The sequence below is a fragment of the Corapipo altera genome, unplaced genomic scaffold (genome assembly GCF_003945725.1).
Source record: "Corapipo altera isolate COAL_440 unplaced genomic scaffold, ASM394572v1 56, whole genome shotgun sequence".
NCBI lineage: Eukaryota > Metazoa > Chordata > Aves > Passeriformes > Pipridae > Corapipo > Corapipo altera.
In genome coordinates this window covers 8,179,748-8,195,820 of record NW_020884896.1, presented here as the reverse complement: position 1 = coordinate 8,195,820, position 16,073 = coordinate 8,179,748, and positions in this window count along the sequence as shown.

Sequence of the window (16,073 nt, the reverse complement as noted above, 5' to 3'; positions counted from 1 at the left end):
AAAAAATAATATATGTATTCCCTATTTAAAAAAAAATAAAAAGAGCATCCAAATATTCATTATTCAATAACATTATTTATTGCAGTTGCTTAATAGTCTTCCAATAAAAAGAAAAACAAACAAGCAAACAAAACAATGAAATCCCCTTTAAAGTAAAAATAATGTCAAACTTACTAGAATAGCTCAAAAAAAGTAAATTCTCTGAGCTAAGAGATGGTCAATGAAGTGAAATAGAACATCATTTCAAGGACAGGCTCAAAATTGCTGGACACCTTAGCACCAAGAAACACTGGTATGACTCTACTCCTACCTGAATCTATGCCAAAAAGACCATCAGCCTCAGTAAGACAGAATGCAGCTGGGAATAGCTAATAAAGCAAGAAGCTCTTTGCCTCAGACAGAAGCTCTCCCCGTGTGCACTTTGAACTTGGATGCTGAATAGTTCCTTATGCTCAAGGTAATAAACCTTCATGAAAGGCGTGGTGTCTTACTTCAGACTCACCTGTGTGTTACTTCCCTACAGCTGATGCTGGTTTGCGCTGCTTTTCCAGGTATTTAGGGCACTGACAAAGAACAGAGCATCTCCCTGGAAAAAAATCCCAAAAAGGTAGAAGAAGCAACAATGACCTCAGCTGCTTGAGTAGGAATCACTGGAAAGGCAAAAAATCCTGTCCTTGCATTGTATCATGGATCAGTAAATGATTGGGGGTTTGCATTCTCTATAGTTTAAAGAGAAAGGATCTCACTGGAAGTTAAAGCAGAGTCAGATGAAAACCTGACTGATATCAGTAGGGGAAGCTAAACAAAGGCAAGGCAACAGTTATGTTTGTTTAAAGGCTGCAGAGATACAAAAGGAAATCCATTGTTCCCAAGGCAGGTCAAGAACTTTTAAAGAATATTTGCACTTTTCCTTTGTGTGGGGGGTTTGGCGTGACTTGATGTAATTACTGCAGCAAGCAGAAGAAACAAAATTTCAAAGAACTCTTTGTAGCCAAACTTTTTGAACTGGTTCAAAGCTGGTATTTATTATAAAGATACACATCAGCTGCATTCCCCAAAGCTTAGTGGGCTGGGCATCAGAGACAGTTGCTGTCTTTCTGTGCCAGTTTGGTCAGCAGTGATGGTTTTGGAGTGCAGAGCTATCCAGCCTTATGCTGGAGCTGCAAGTTGCATGTTCAATCCAGCAACTTGGCTGTCACACTGTGCATGTTGGGGTGAAGCAGGAAGTCCATATTCTCAGGCGTGTTGCTGGGGTCTGTGCAAATGTAAGCAGTGTTTTGTGACCTAAATAATTTCAAGTAAATGTGACTGTACTGATATTACCTATCTATACACGGATACCCCACTCCTGGAAGTGTTCAAGGCTAGGCTGGATGGGGCTTTGAGCAACCTGGTCTAGTGGAAGGTGTCCCTGAGCATGGCAGGGAGTTGGAACTTGGTGATTTTTAAGGTTGATTCCAGCACGAATCATTGTATGATTCTGTGCTGCACTAAACTCAGTGCTGTTGGCTCTAATAAATTATGAAGGTATGATGGGTGTTTGTTATGATCTTTTTGCCTTTCCCCATTCAGAGAATAAGCATGAATAAAAATTCAGTGTCCCATGTGGGGAATGTGGTGGTCTTTCCTGTCAAAAAAGAATCAGTCTAAGAACAAGGCAAAATCAACAGGTTGACCTGGCACATAGTTACAAAGGCACAAAAAAGCTGCTGAATGTCTCCAAGATGGCACAGATCATTGGGATATCAAATCACGAGGAAAATCCTTCTCCTGAAAAGAAACCTCCAAGTTACATTTCCAAAGTTGGGAATAGAAAAATCTAGAAAGTTCTTTGACCTAGAAGTTTAGTACAAATATAAGTTGCTCAGGTACACTCCTTAATTCTGTTCTTTCATAAAGTCATGCTGTATTTACAAGATTTTGTTAAAATATTCAGTGCCTTCCACTTTAGAGATGGCTGCATTTCACAGGTGAGTGAAACCATCACTGTATGCAGTATCTGTAGAGCACTTGCTGAATTTCTGTAAGCTTTATTATTACTGATTCAATCTGTGTAAGAGGAAAAAGGGCATCCAAATGGCACTTAAGATGGAATAAGGAGCCCTTCATAAAGCTATTAAGAAATTAATAATTACAGGAAGACAGATGTAATTACATCCAGAAGATCAATGCAACTTTTAATGATGAAGAATTTCAAGACCCAAAATACAAATTGAGATAAGAAACTTCTGAGGCTCTCCCACATACCCCTGCTAGATAAATGTAACCAGGGAACAAAAGGAACTACAATGCTGTTACACAAAACAAAATGATTCCTGTGTGAGCTGCAAAACCTTGTCTTCTTTGATATATGTTTAAGCTTGATGTGTACAAATGGTCCTAGTAAAAAAGCCTTTAGTGCGTTCACTGGAAATGGGGCAAATGATATGAAAAGTTGCTTCCTGTTCAGAAGTCTGTGTTTTGAGCGGAGATGAAAAATCTTAAAGCCTCCTCAAGAATCAAGTAGTTATAAAGCAATTCTTCCCTCCCACCCTGAAGAAATTTGTAAGCAATGAGGGTAAGGTAGAGAAGACAAATCATCATCTTCCCTTGCTTATGGTTGATGCTGGGAGACTTGGCAGGACACTTGCACACTGAGTGTTTGTGTCAGGGTTGTAGTTTGGCCAAGGAAGAGAAGGAAGGATGTCATGGCTCTTTTGCTCTCCTTCATTTGAATCCTTTAGGTTTGGCCAGGGCAAACAATACATGATTGAAAGAGCAATTTCATTGAGCAGGAACTTTTCTCTACCTCCTGTCTGCTATGAAGATAGTATACAAAGGGGAACAATAATAGCTGACTCCTGTGTATAATGAGGAATTACATGGGAGCATGGGAGCATAAACAAACCGAATTAGCAAGTGCACGCATCATTTAAAATAGCCAACAAAACCCAAGCACTCCACCTATGTCCAGCAATGAAGCAGATGCTCTTCACACAGACAAATGCACACTATAGGAAACTGAGTGCTTTTCCAAAATACCATGGAAGGAAAAAAGTTCCCCAAACAAACCCCAAGCATCACAAAAACAGAGCAAGGAGGAATAAGCTATTGCTTAAATTCTAGTGCCTTAAGAAAGAGCTGAAAATGGAGACACATGGAAAGAATGTGTCAGCTTACAGAAAAAAGTAAACACAAAAAGAAATTTTTTTTTTTTTACATTTTTCAATTAGTTAACATTATAGATAATATGTTGACTTAGTTAAAATACTGTGAATATCTGGATATAGGGTTCGGCTTGGAAAAATTCCCTACTCTTAAAGTGGAACATACTTGAAAATAAAATATTTTGACTGGAAGAGAAGCGTTGCTTAGCACCATACCACACGCAGCCACAAGGTTAGGGGAAAGAAGTGGGAATGTCTAGCTGGGAAAAAGGGTGTCTGGTCCAACAAAAGGTCTTACAAAGTACAGGTCTAGCCCTCAAAAGCTAAAATATACAGGATGACTATTGATAACAATTTGAAGTGTAAATTTGCAAGATAGAAGACATAACAATTTAATGACATGATTTTCAATTCACCTGTATAAATTTCCTCTTAACAGAGAGTTCTTCACATTTTTGTTTTGAGAGAGGCCTTTGATTGGCTATGGGTTTTCAAATAGGGCTCAGAAACATCCTGTCCACCACAAATAAAAAGTTATCAGAGTTAATAACTCCTGTCTGTAGTATTCCCAAGTGGGGATGAGGAGGGATTAAACCCAGGAGTAAAGCTTACATTGTGACTGTACTAACCACTGGGTTACAAGGTCAGAGAACTCAATAATTTCTTTGGCTTTCTTTACAAGCATAGGATAAGAAAGAGATATATCATATAAAATATTCTGTTCAATCTGAAACAGAAATGCTTTTCTGTTTGTTTCAGTAATAACCCTCCCCAATTAAATGTTATCAGAGCTGATTTTTCCTTTGATTTGTTGGTGTGTGTATCAGATGAAAAATCAGTTATTCATTTCAGCACACAAATAAGTATCCTCAGCACTTTTTGTGGGATAATGAATGTACTTAGAAAGATATGAACTTCAATGACAAGATCTTTTTGGGGGTTTTGGTTTTTTTCATTGGATTTTTTTCCCATTATTTATTTAAACATGTATGATGTATGAGCCTTAGGAGAAATGTGAACATCTCAGCCTGCTGCAACACTTTACTATTAGAAACCTGCCTAATGTATTTCTGGGAAGCAGATGGAAAAATCCCCCCTGAATTGCTTTGATTTCAATTGTTCTGTTCCTCTTTTAGACCCTTATCCTCAAAAAAAGAACTAGTGCTGTCTGGGGAGCACTTATGCAGAACTTGAAAGAAGATTGTTCACTAACAGTGAAATGTACTGCATTTGAGCAGCCTTACCCACACAAACTTCTGAGAAAGGGGTAGGAAAAAGCTGATGCTCTGTCTTCTGAGTTACTGGGCAAAAACAAGAAAAGAAGCAGGCAAGACCAATTCAACTTTGGAACTCCTACATGTTGATAGTTTTTTTATGATGGAAGCCAAAGAAGCCTGTCTATTCTATGTGTGGATACATAGAGCATTAAATTTACAATCCTCTTTGTCTTTTTAGTTCTCACATTATTTTACCACCTAAGGACAGCAAAAATGAGACTTTTTTTTTTTTTTAAATTCACACCAATACTTTGCCATACAGAATTGCAATGAACACTGGGGCCCCATAACATAGTACATCTCCAACAAAATCTGATACAATCACTACAGATAGGGTCCTGCAGGGCATCCAGATTTTCTTTGTGTATGGTCTGTCAGCCTTCCTACTGTGCCAGCCTTCACAAGAGCCCTAGGCTCTTGGCCAGGACAGACTTTGGGAGCTTACCATCTTCCTCATGAGAGGCTGGCATTGATTGGTCTGTCTGCATTAAAGCAGATGAGGCTGCAAGTCCATCTGTGTGGGATTACCCACAACCTGGGAAAAGCGAGAAAGGAATTTCAGGCAAGTCCATTGTGTTCTATTAGTAGCCTTAAAAAGCATTGGCCTGTAGTGGCTGAAATAATTTTGAGAAGCATTTGAGCCTGTTAGAGACAGTGTCCTGGGAGCTCAGTTTATGCTATTGAAAATGGACTTAAACCCGTGAATCATGACTGGCAGTGGACTGAAGAGGCAATTGTGCTCTTCAGTTTTACTGTTATAAAGATTACTCTTCACAGCTCATAAAACTGTCATGTACTGGAGAAGACATCCTATTGAGAAGTATTATTATCCATGCACAGGCCTAGAAAAGTTATTTAGGTTAAGCAGCTAGAGTTTCTTTGCCTATGAAGATTTTTTTTTCCCATTCCTATCAGAAATTAGTATGATCTTGTCTGCTTTTTTTCTCCACCAGACTGTTTAGAACCTCTTAAGATTTCTCTCACATCATTTCCAAAGCAGTAATATATTAGTCCCCAAAAGATAGCTTAAATGTGCACATCATATGGATGACAAAACAATTTTGATTCCTCATAAACTAAAACATTATTTTGCCCCCACTTCCTTTTCCCTCTTCCTCTAATGTCCCTCCCCACTCCCTGCTGTACATTGGAAGGAGCACTTTGACAACAACAGAATTAATTAGTCAAGCCAGGTACTCTGGCTTCATAACTCATTCCCCTTGTTATTCACTGTTGAGTCATGGAACAGAAGGTGGTGTCTTGATCTTGAAGGCAGGACAAAGATACAATATATTTCCATCAGGTGCTGGAAGAAAGGTTACAACCTGCTTCATACAGAATTCAATTAGGAACCACAGAGAGGGGAAGCAAGCTTGTATTAACTCTTATAGATGCCAGAATGCTTTCAATTTATTTCTGTTTCATCTCTTTCCTCTAAAAGATTTTTAACTAATCACAACATTAGATTAGTTCTTTTAAAACAGTAGGCGATGAATTTCATTTCAGTGCCTGGGGAAAGACATTTAAAGATTCCCAGATGTTTCATGGAAATAACAAAAAAAAATTCAATTGAGAAGCAACTCTGGCACTAGCTAAATTATCTACCCAAGTATTTCTATTGCACTGCTCTCTGGGTATTTTTATATCATGGGGCATTTTCTACGTGTTCAGTAGAGAATGTGGATAGACTCAAGCAGGCAGGATTCCACCTGTCTGTGTCTTCAAAGTCAGAGCTATTACAAATTAATGTTTGATATACTCCATGTGGCTTTTAGTTCTAAATGTGTGAAGAAAAGATCTTACAAAAAATTGATTTGATACCTCTGGTTTTTATGCTACAAGGAAAATGAGGTTATCTTATGTTGGAAATTATCATGTGCCTCCATAGAGGAGGGCTGGATGCTGATTGGATGCTACATTGAAGCAGAAAGTGGAATTTTTGTTCCTGGGAAGATTATGAACTATTACCATTTTATTTTCTCTGGTATTTGAAACATGTAGAAATAAATTTTCTTTTCTTTTCTTTTTTTTTTTCCTTTCTTTCTTTTCTTTTCTTTTCTTTTCTTTTCTTTTCTTTTCTTTTCTTTTCTTTGTATACATATGTGTGTGGGTATAAAAATTGAAGTATATGTACAAAGCTGATAAACGCATGTATAGAAAAGATATGTCAGGAAATGACAACACAGTTCTACCAAAAAAAAATTAAACTTTCTGATATTCCCAAAACTAAAGAAGTCATTTAAATTTGCTGTTCTAACAAAATAACCTTTAAGGCAGTTTGACATTTAACTACCTGTCTGTTTTGCAAAACCATATCAGCTTGGAGTGGTAGCCTGATTTTCTGATGCTACCATTTTTCCTATGAGTCAGGAACCATCTGGAAGAAAATCGATATTTTGATGCTTGAAGATAATTTCCTGTGCATGGAGTTATGTCACGTGTTTGTATTAATGCTACCACATCCATCAGTTGCTTTCCATAAAGTTCAGGTTCCAGAAGTTCATAGGGGGCATTGCTGAATAATTGAACCCATGGCCTCCTTGTGTCAGTCAACAATGTTTTTGCTAGCTTCATATTCATTGTGGCTGTGTGGAGAGTTAATGAGAAAATACAGTTGAAGCTGCATCCTCTGTGCAGATGGCACATATTTGATGGGTCAGATTCTCTTGCATGAGATGCTTATTGTTTTACTCATCTCATCTACTATCTACTCATATCTTTAATCTAAAGTGAGAGATCTTCACTTTAGGAACTATTTAAGCTGCTTGGAAAAGGTTGGTCTTATGGTAAATACACTGAACAAAGTAGATATTTGTTTCCCCCCTTATTTACAGAACAGCAATGAATTGAAACATCCTGGTTAGAGGGTGTCTCCAAGAACTGTGTTGTAGATTGTAGATTGTAGATTGTAGATTGTAGATTGTAGAGAAGAGAAGAGCAGATTTGCTGAAAAGAGTTTTCAGGCTGCCTCCCAAGGACCACTTTATAAACCTGAGGTCAGGACCCAGAGAGCACGAGATGAAAGATTTAAGAAAGCAGTGATAGAATTACCATGCAAGGACGACTCAAAATCTTTTGCAAAGTATCTGATACACAGTTGAATTCAGAATTGCAGCTTGTAGCAGTTGGCACTGAAACAATGCATGAGAGAAGTGCTGGCTGCTGCCCACTCTGCCTTCCACCAGAATTCATCACCCTCTTAGCTGAGGCAGCAAAACAAATGGTTTGTCCAGCTCTGAGCCTCAGCAATTCAAAGCTTGATGTATTCACTTCAGAGTCCACATGGAGAGGTGCCTAGATCTGTGGAGGTTACATCCACTCCTCCAATGGACAGTACAGGGTTCACAAAGCCAGCTCAAATTTTCTCAGCAATGGAAGAAAAAGCAAATGTCACCCTACTGGGCAAACAGCTGGTGGTCCCTACTGTCTTGGGAAGCAGGGAGGAAGGAGAAGGAAGAAAAGCTAAGTCTGCAGTTAGAAAAATAGAGAGCTGCATTGCTTGTTGTTGCAACTTTCCTGAGAGTGAGATGACAGAGATGCTGAGAATCCACACTCAGCACAAACAGAGGTCTACATGTCCCAGTCCTGCTCAGCAGCCAGTGGGCATCTCTAGAGCTGTGCTGCAACGGTGGATCCACAGCCTCTTCAATAGGTGACTCTGCTGGTGCCTCTGAAGCCTCTGCCTGCTGTGCCACCACCTGGTTCCTCATGCTATGTTTTTAGGGGACACTACACCAGAGCTAGCTTTAAAGTAGCTCACAAAAACTGTAAAATGATAACTGAGACAGCAGGAACCCAGCAGAGAGCAGCTAGCAAAATCCTCATCTTCCTCCTCAGTTCCTCTAAGCTATGTGGGGCTGTGTTGGGCCTGGGCACATCAGCACTCTCCTACTGGTGAGACTGCAGAGCAGGAGGAGGAAGAAAAGAAATTTAGCCCCTTTGGTTACAAGATGTAAATTAATATAATATTTTTGCTTGTTCAAGGTGGAGTTATATATGTTCCTAGGCAACCATGGCTTTTGGGGAAATTTTGAAATTCTCTTGATTCTCTCTTCTAAGACATGGACTGAGACCTGACCATTTCAGTTTTCTCCTGAATATTTTTACTATTTTCTATATGGTGAGGTCCAGAGTTTGGTACAACTGGTTCTGAGTTGAGCAAGGAGCTTTGTACATGGCCACTAATGCAAGCTATGCCTTAGCAATATTAATGATGAATGCACAGTGAGAGAGAATAGATATTTCCAGCTAAATCATAAGAAATTCATTAAATTTAAACCTGGGTAATCTACCGTGCATTCAATTACAATACTTGCCTATCATGAAAAGCAAATATGAAAACCTGCTTATTAAAAACACCCACCCACCCCCAAAAAAAGAAACTGAGCTGTCCTTCCAAGGAGGTTGCTCCTCCTTTCTGCCTCCCCCACCGTCACTGTTAGCCTAACAACAGAGAGAATACATAAGAACTCCTTGGAGGGATGCAAAGGACAATCCAATGAATAATGCTGTGGGAGTGATTTGTAGTTTTTCCCAAAGCATGAGCTGATTTGTTATGAATAGAACTCAGCCTGCTGCTCTGTTGAAAGCCAAATCTATGTGACTGATTTTCTTTTAATGCATTTATGGTAAAGAATGATCCTGCATTTGATTGTGTAACCAATCACCCTTACACATACAGCTGATATTCTACCTGTGCAATCATAATTCTACACGTACTGAAAAAAGAAAAAGCAAGGAAAAAAAAGAGCTATGTTTTAGCTGACTGCCTTACTTTCTCATTTCACTAGTGCAAAGGCCATCTGATTTAAATTCTTTGAAGACACATCAGTTGAAAAGAAACATTTAAGGTTATCATTTTAAGATTTTATTTGCAGTGTAGCTTAAGAAGAGAGCATATATGGATTTTGACTGGAGAGACCACTTATTGGAAAAATAAAACCTGGTAAAAATGTGTGGGATTACATAATTGATTTTCAGAGGTTCTTGTTAATCAATGAAGTTTTTAAAAGCTTGTAATTTACCTTGAGTAACCGAATATAAACAAGATCAAGTTTTACATTTAAAGGAAGAAACTGACTGTCCCTGTAGCACTAGGGGAATTAAATCCTGGTATAAGAAGTCATCTTTCTTCGGAATAATTAAATACTGTCAGGATCTGAATGGAAATTATTTGGCAAAATATACTGAAAATAAAGCTTATATTGTTACTATCTCTTCTGGCCTGCTTCTGTAGAAGATTGTTATATAACAGAGACAACCCACAATGAAGGAATGTTGGCAAGTTCCCATTTTGCAAGGGATATCAAAGTTATTTCATAATGGTGTATACTCTGCAGAATGGAAGAAAACCCACTGGGAATTGCTCATACTTTTAGGCACCTAAAAGGAAGGACACTGGATAACTTGCCCAGAGGCTGACCCATGGCTGGAAGAGGGAGGTCTTCAAACAGATGAAATGGCAATGGTTACTGAATACAGCATGCCTCCTATTTCCTGTTCATTAAACAGAGATATCTTCTTGATATTTTTTTTTTTTTTTAATGTGGAGTATCATTCACTTGGTTTCATGCTATAACTTTCCCAAACCAGAGATAAAACTGGGAAAAATGTAGCTTCTAAAGTTGGCCAGAAGAGTCCAGTGACCAATTCTTAGCAATGTTGTGTTCACGTTGGGTTCGTATGCTCAGAGAAAAGTCAAAGTCAGACACCATTTGAAGTACTTCCTTGTACATCTATTTTCATCCTGTTTCCTGCATTGCTACTATCTGAATAAACATTCAAAAGACACTACACTCCCCACTCATCATCATTTGTACGAAGTACTCTGATATCAGTCATTCGAGTGATACAGTCTCATCTAACAGTGTCATTTTAACTATGTTGTTTTCTGATTTTTAAGGAGGGATGATAACATTGCTGTCATGAGCAACACATTAGTATCACATGAAAACAGACAGTGATGGCTTTAACTGTGGTTCAGCAGCAAACCTAGAAAGAAGTTATACTGATCTGTGAGAAAAGACTCTAATTGTAATTTCCCAGAGATATGTTTATAATGACACAAAGGTGTGAGTAAAGCATTTAAGTTACATCTGAGTTAGCTAATGGCAAATTACCATTGCTACAATTACTGTTAACATCATTGGGAGTGGATTTTACACAAGACATCACATTGCTTCTGAACTCAGACTATTCACCCACACCCAAGTCTGCTATCAAATTCATACTTTAGGCAAATATCTCCTATTAATTTTAAAGGTACTTAGACATTTGAATAATTTTTGAGGTTCTGACCCATAGATGATTTTGTAGGAAATGAAGCTAGAATTGCATGTGACTGTTTCTCTCAGGCAACCATTTCTCTGCTGAGCAGTGAAATGGCTAAATGGTAATAAGTGGGTCAGGTGTAACAAGAAACATGCAATCAACACCTCCTAATTTTTTTTTAAGGGGAAAAATCCTGTGGCATTAATCCCCATGTTTCGTAAGAAATAGAGGCAAGCTGGCAAAGTTTAAATGATTGAAAATGATGCCCATGGCCTTCTGCAAAATCTGATTACAGCTCCAATGATCGATGGGTTGCCATTAGCAGAAGAAAGAAAAGGTTCAGAAACTGAGCCAAGTAAATCAAGAAAGACCTTTTGAGTTTACAATGAGCACTTCAACATGATTCAAAAAGTGTTTCAACCAAGATTTCATTCTCTGTAAATATATGTTGCCTTCAGAATATGAACTATTCATTTCCATGAGCCTTTTGAGCCAGGCTTTCATTTGGCCTGAAAAGATGCTCAACTTTCCCTGCCAGCTTTTCAAGGCTTTCTTTGATTTATTTCAATGACATTGGGGGACTTCAGCTTCTGTGTTTGAGATCTGGCAGAAACTCTCCTTTTTTTAGCTATAGGTAGCTCAGATACATGAACTTTGAAGTTCTCACTACACATTTGCTGAAATCTTTTTCTTTTCTTAATAGCTGAAGCCATTCTCCCTCTCTCTTTTTTTTTTTTTTTAGAAAAAAAAAGGAAACTAATTTCTGGTTCATGAAAATATGCTACAAATTCCTGTCATGACTGGCAAACTCACTCTGCTGCAAAGTGAAAAATAACTGAAAATAAAATTGTTCCCAAAAAAACCCCCCCAAGCTCTCCCAAAAACAGTGGAGTAAGGGGTGGGACTGGTTCACTGTCTCAGTAGAGCTTTGATATTAGGACAATATTTAATAATTTTTAAAAATCAGAAATTTAAAAATAGGACTTTTTATTGTACCGCAAGTGAAATATTTTTTAGATAGTCTTTTGATTCAAAAGACTATTCATTTTATTTGACAAGGAAAATATTATTTTCATTTACTGAGAGAAGAGGGACATCCTGCCAGTCACATTACCCAAGAGAGAAGCGGTCCAAGGCAAAATTACAGCTCATCCTTGAATGTTTGTCCTACCCTCAAATCAAGACCCAACTGTATCATTTTGAATTTTCCTGTAACACCAGCCTCTCACGCCTTTTCTCTCGAGAGCTCTGAATTGAAGCCTCAGCTCTGATACACACTCCATATACAAACTGGGGCCGATATTGGTTCTTTTTTTTTCCTACTTCAGAAGAAATTATCTGTAATTGGCAAACCATATCTTCAGAATTACTCTGAATGCTACTTCCTTGCAATTTTTTACCTGAGATCAGAAAACTTTCTACAATGTGTGCTTTGCTGATGACCAGAACTCTCTGAGGTGTCAGAGAGATCAAAACATCTTTGAAGTGAATTTTTACCGTACTTGACTCTACCGCCAAAGCCTAGACAATATTGTTGCCATTTTTACTCTGGAATATGCTGGCCATACATGAAAAAGGTCTTGAAAGTACATGTATCACTAAGATAGAATTTGAGAATTTTTAAATTAAATCAAATCATGTAAAGCAAACAGAAGAGAGACAGAAAACCTCTTCATTTACTAGGCCTCCTAGAGAGCACTGTGACATAAATAGATGAGTTATGGGTAAGATGATTTCAGTTTGGCTTTACTCATACAGTGTAATGCAGTTTTTTTTTAATTAAGAAACAGAGCATAATTTGACACTATTTGAGGAATAGGGTTATAAAGATATGATTTTATGTTAGACTGCTGTGTAAATAGGCTCATTCCCAGATTGTTAGAGCAGTGAGCATTTTGATAAGATACCTGACTGTAACAGCATTATAACCTTGATAATTATGTTATTTTTGAGAGATGGCAATGTTAATTAATACATAATAGATCAAAGGAAGTGACACGTAACCATAAGGGTTTAAGACTGATGAAAAAATTAAATTATTAAAACTGAGCATTTAAGTAGCATCTTTTGGAACTCCATATGCAAACCTGTGTGATATTTTTGCCCAGAAAAACCAAAACAGGTTCATAGGCAGAAAAGGAACAGTCCATTTCAGAGCCATTAAGGGTTGTGGTGAGCCCCCTTCACTTTGCATGTTCACAGCACATTGTAAATCCCTCCAGCTTTCCCCAGATTCTGATGCTTTTAAACAACTCCTCCTCATGATGATGATGACCCAGGACTGATAAGGCAGCAAAACCCAAATTCCATATAAGACCCTTTTCCTCTCTTCCTCACTGTACTTCATGGCTAGACCATCCTTTGCTACATTTCTGTCGTGGGTTCAAAGTGGTGTTTTGAAGGTTCAGAAGCAATTCGTTCACCTACTTCTGCAGAAGGGCCTCTGGGAACAGGGACTGTCATCAAGGAGACAGGAGATGGCTTCTCCTGCAAGGAAGCCACCAGAGGGAGTGATACCATCAGAGCTACCCTTTAAATAAGCCTATTTAGGATTGCTGGAACAGCTTGGTATCACATCACTGGAAGATAAGTACTGCTTGTTGAATGCTACTTTTAATTAAGCAAAGATAACACTCCAGCAATCATGGGACTGATGATGCATCTACTTGCCAGCTTCATTATAACTGAAAACATATTCCTAGGTCTGTCCTGGATTGCTCTTCAAGCACCTGTGTAACAGCATCATTCCCCCCCATTTCCAAGGAGTCTGGGATTCAGTTTACTTTTGACCCACAGAAGCACTTAGGCAAGAAGTTGTAGCAGAGTCAAGACATTTAGCTAAATGTGCAGGACTGATGTTGTCTGGATTGTCACCATAGTTTTTTGTGACAATTTATAGTGCATAATAGAGTAATCCACAATGGCACTCCTCAAGAGAGGCTTCCCTATCCCTACTACACTACTCTAGTATGGCACACAGAGCTTGGACATAGAAAGCTAACTAGTCATTGTCTATGAGATTCCTCAGTCAAGATGACACCATCAGCAGCTCATCATTTCCCTGCCTTTGAAGCATCCGGCTGGAAAAGGCCGCAGCCTTTAAATGCTGGAGCAGTGCAGTTCCTTTCAGGTTTGTGCACTCTGACTCAAAAGGACAGCCTCAGATATGCACACTGGAAGAGCCTCAGAGGAAACAGCTATTCTAAAAATTCAGCCTCCAGAGCACATCCTTGGAGCAGGAGCTGGGTCCCACATGCCCAAAGACCACAAGGGGAGTTAATATCTTAGGAACTCCTCTCCTCAGGAGTTATATTTACTGGGAACCATGGGTATAGAAATGAAGCATGTCACCCTCATTGATACTCTGGATCAATCTTTGGCATCATATATGTGTTGGTTGCAATTTTTCATTTAAGTCCAGAGAAAAGATCTGCATGGAACACTTAGCCTAATTCCTCTAGTTACAGGAAAAAAAAAAATCTATGGATTAACTCTACCTTTAAACTCAAGATGTATTTTCCCTGTTACAGGGTATATACTCCAGAACAGCCCTGGTCCTATGTCTCGGGAGAAAAAATAGAAAAAATCTATCATTACAGTTCATTTTGACTTGGTTTTTCTTGGGCCCATATTCTCTTTTCAAAATGTTTCTCTTCCATATAAGAGACATGTTGGACATCATCCTTTGAAGTAGCCAAGAAAAATTTGATTTAAAAAAATGGTATGGTTTTTTGTCTCTTATTAAGACTATATGTCCTTTATTGCTCACATGATTACTTGATTTTAGCTCTTCGGACTAGGTGTGGGATTGTAATTGTACTTACTGTGTAATGACATCCCCTCCACCTCCCTGGCACGCAGCAATGTCACAAAGCAGAGTGTGCAACAGGGAGCTGAACTGACATTTTATAGCAGTAAGAGCCAGGTACCGTTTGTGATGATGCTACTAATCTCCAACACAAACTTGGCAGATCTCTGAATCTCCCCTTTTCCTTGAGTTGAACAGTTCTAGCAGCTACACTTGCCTCCTTTATGGACTATTTTGAAAGATTCTGAAGAAATTGTACTGCAGCCAAGTATGATATTTTCCCACACTATCTCTGTTCAAACTTGCCTTCTGTATACTACTGTAAATACAACTACAGTTGTATTTAATGCAAATGCTTTCTCCTCTCCTGGCATAAGGAATTTCATCAATTGAAGGAAAAATCAGGACATATGGGATTAGGGCTTTAAAGAACCCCTACTCTTGAGATAACCCATCCCCCATCTGTTTTAATTTGAAACCTGCTTAAAACCCATTTTCAAGTTTCCAAAGCAGCTATAAGGTGCCTTAATGCACATGAAGCAAATGAAATTATTTTGTAATGAAAGTCTTGTCATACATCATTAGGATCTTCCTCCTACCTATAGGACCATTTAGGAATCTGAATAAATCTACCCAGTTTTATAGCTGTAAGAGATGGTACATTAAGTTTGCTGGCCCCAGAGTGAAAAAAAGAAATCCAAACACCAGTATTTTTCAAGTCCAGGAGATTTTATATCCATGCTTCCAAATGTTGTTCAGCAGAGGTCTTCAACAGCAAATCCTTAGTTGGAAACTGTGAACAGAGGTCTACAAGCTTTAAAGAGACATATTTATCACAAAGCACACCAAAAGATGTGAGCACTGTATTTCTAGTGAACAAAAAAATCTATTAGCTCCTCACATCTGTGTTGTTGGTCTTTTAAAGACACAGAAATCTGATATTCTGGACTGTTCTTTAGTCACAGTCTCCTGCAGTATTGGAGCTTGCTGTGAACTGCAGCAGCTGTAGTCAGCTCTCAGCTCTTACAGCCTGGGATATTGGGCCCCCCATCTCACTGACCAGGAGGGTGACACTCTTGCATTTACTGACCCCAGCTGTGAGAGCACCACCCCTTCTGGGGCTGCAGCAACAGCTGGGTCACTGAACTGCTCTAAATTAAGAAGCTGGTAATGATATCCATGAAGCTCATATGAAGAAATACTAGAGCTTTTGGATACATTAAATGAAAAATCATAGAAAACAGACACTTAATAAAATATACATTATAAAAATCGGTTTTTTTCTTAAGGCACATCTATTGGAATTACTTTCCAGCATCCCCATCTATATCTCAATTTGAATCAGACCTAAGTTATTTTCATCCATGTTAAGCTAATATCATTTTCTATTATCCCAGTGAAAAGGATGTAATCAAACTAATGCATTTATCCATTTCGATGCAGATTTTCTGACATTTTGCTTTTTGCTCTGCTGGAAAACTGACTATTGCTTGATTTCTATTTCTGTTTCTACTATAGCTGGATGAATAATACATTTTTCAAAGGGATCTGACTCCCTGTGTAAGAAAGGGG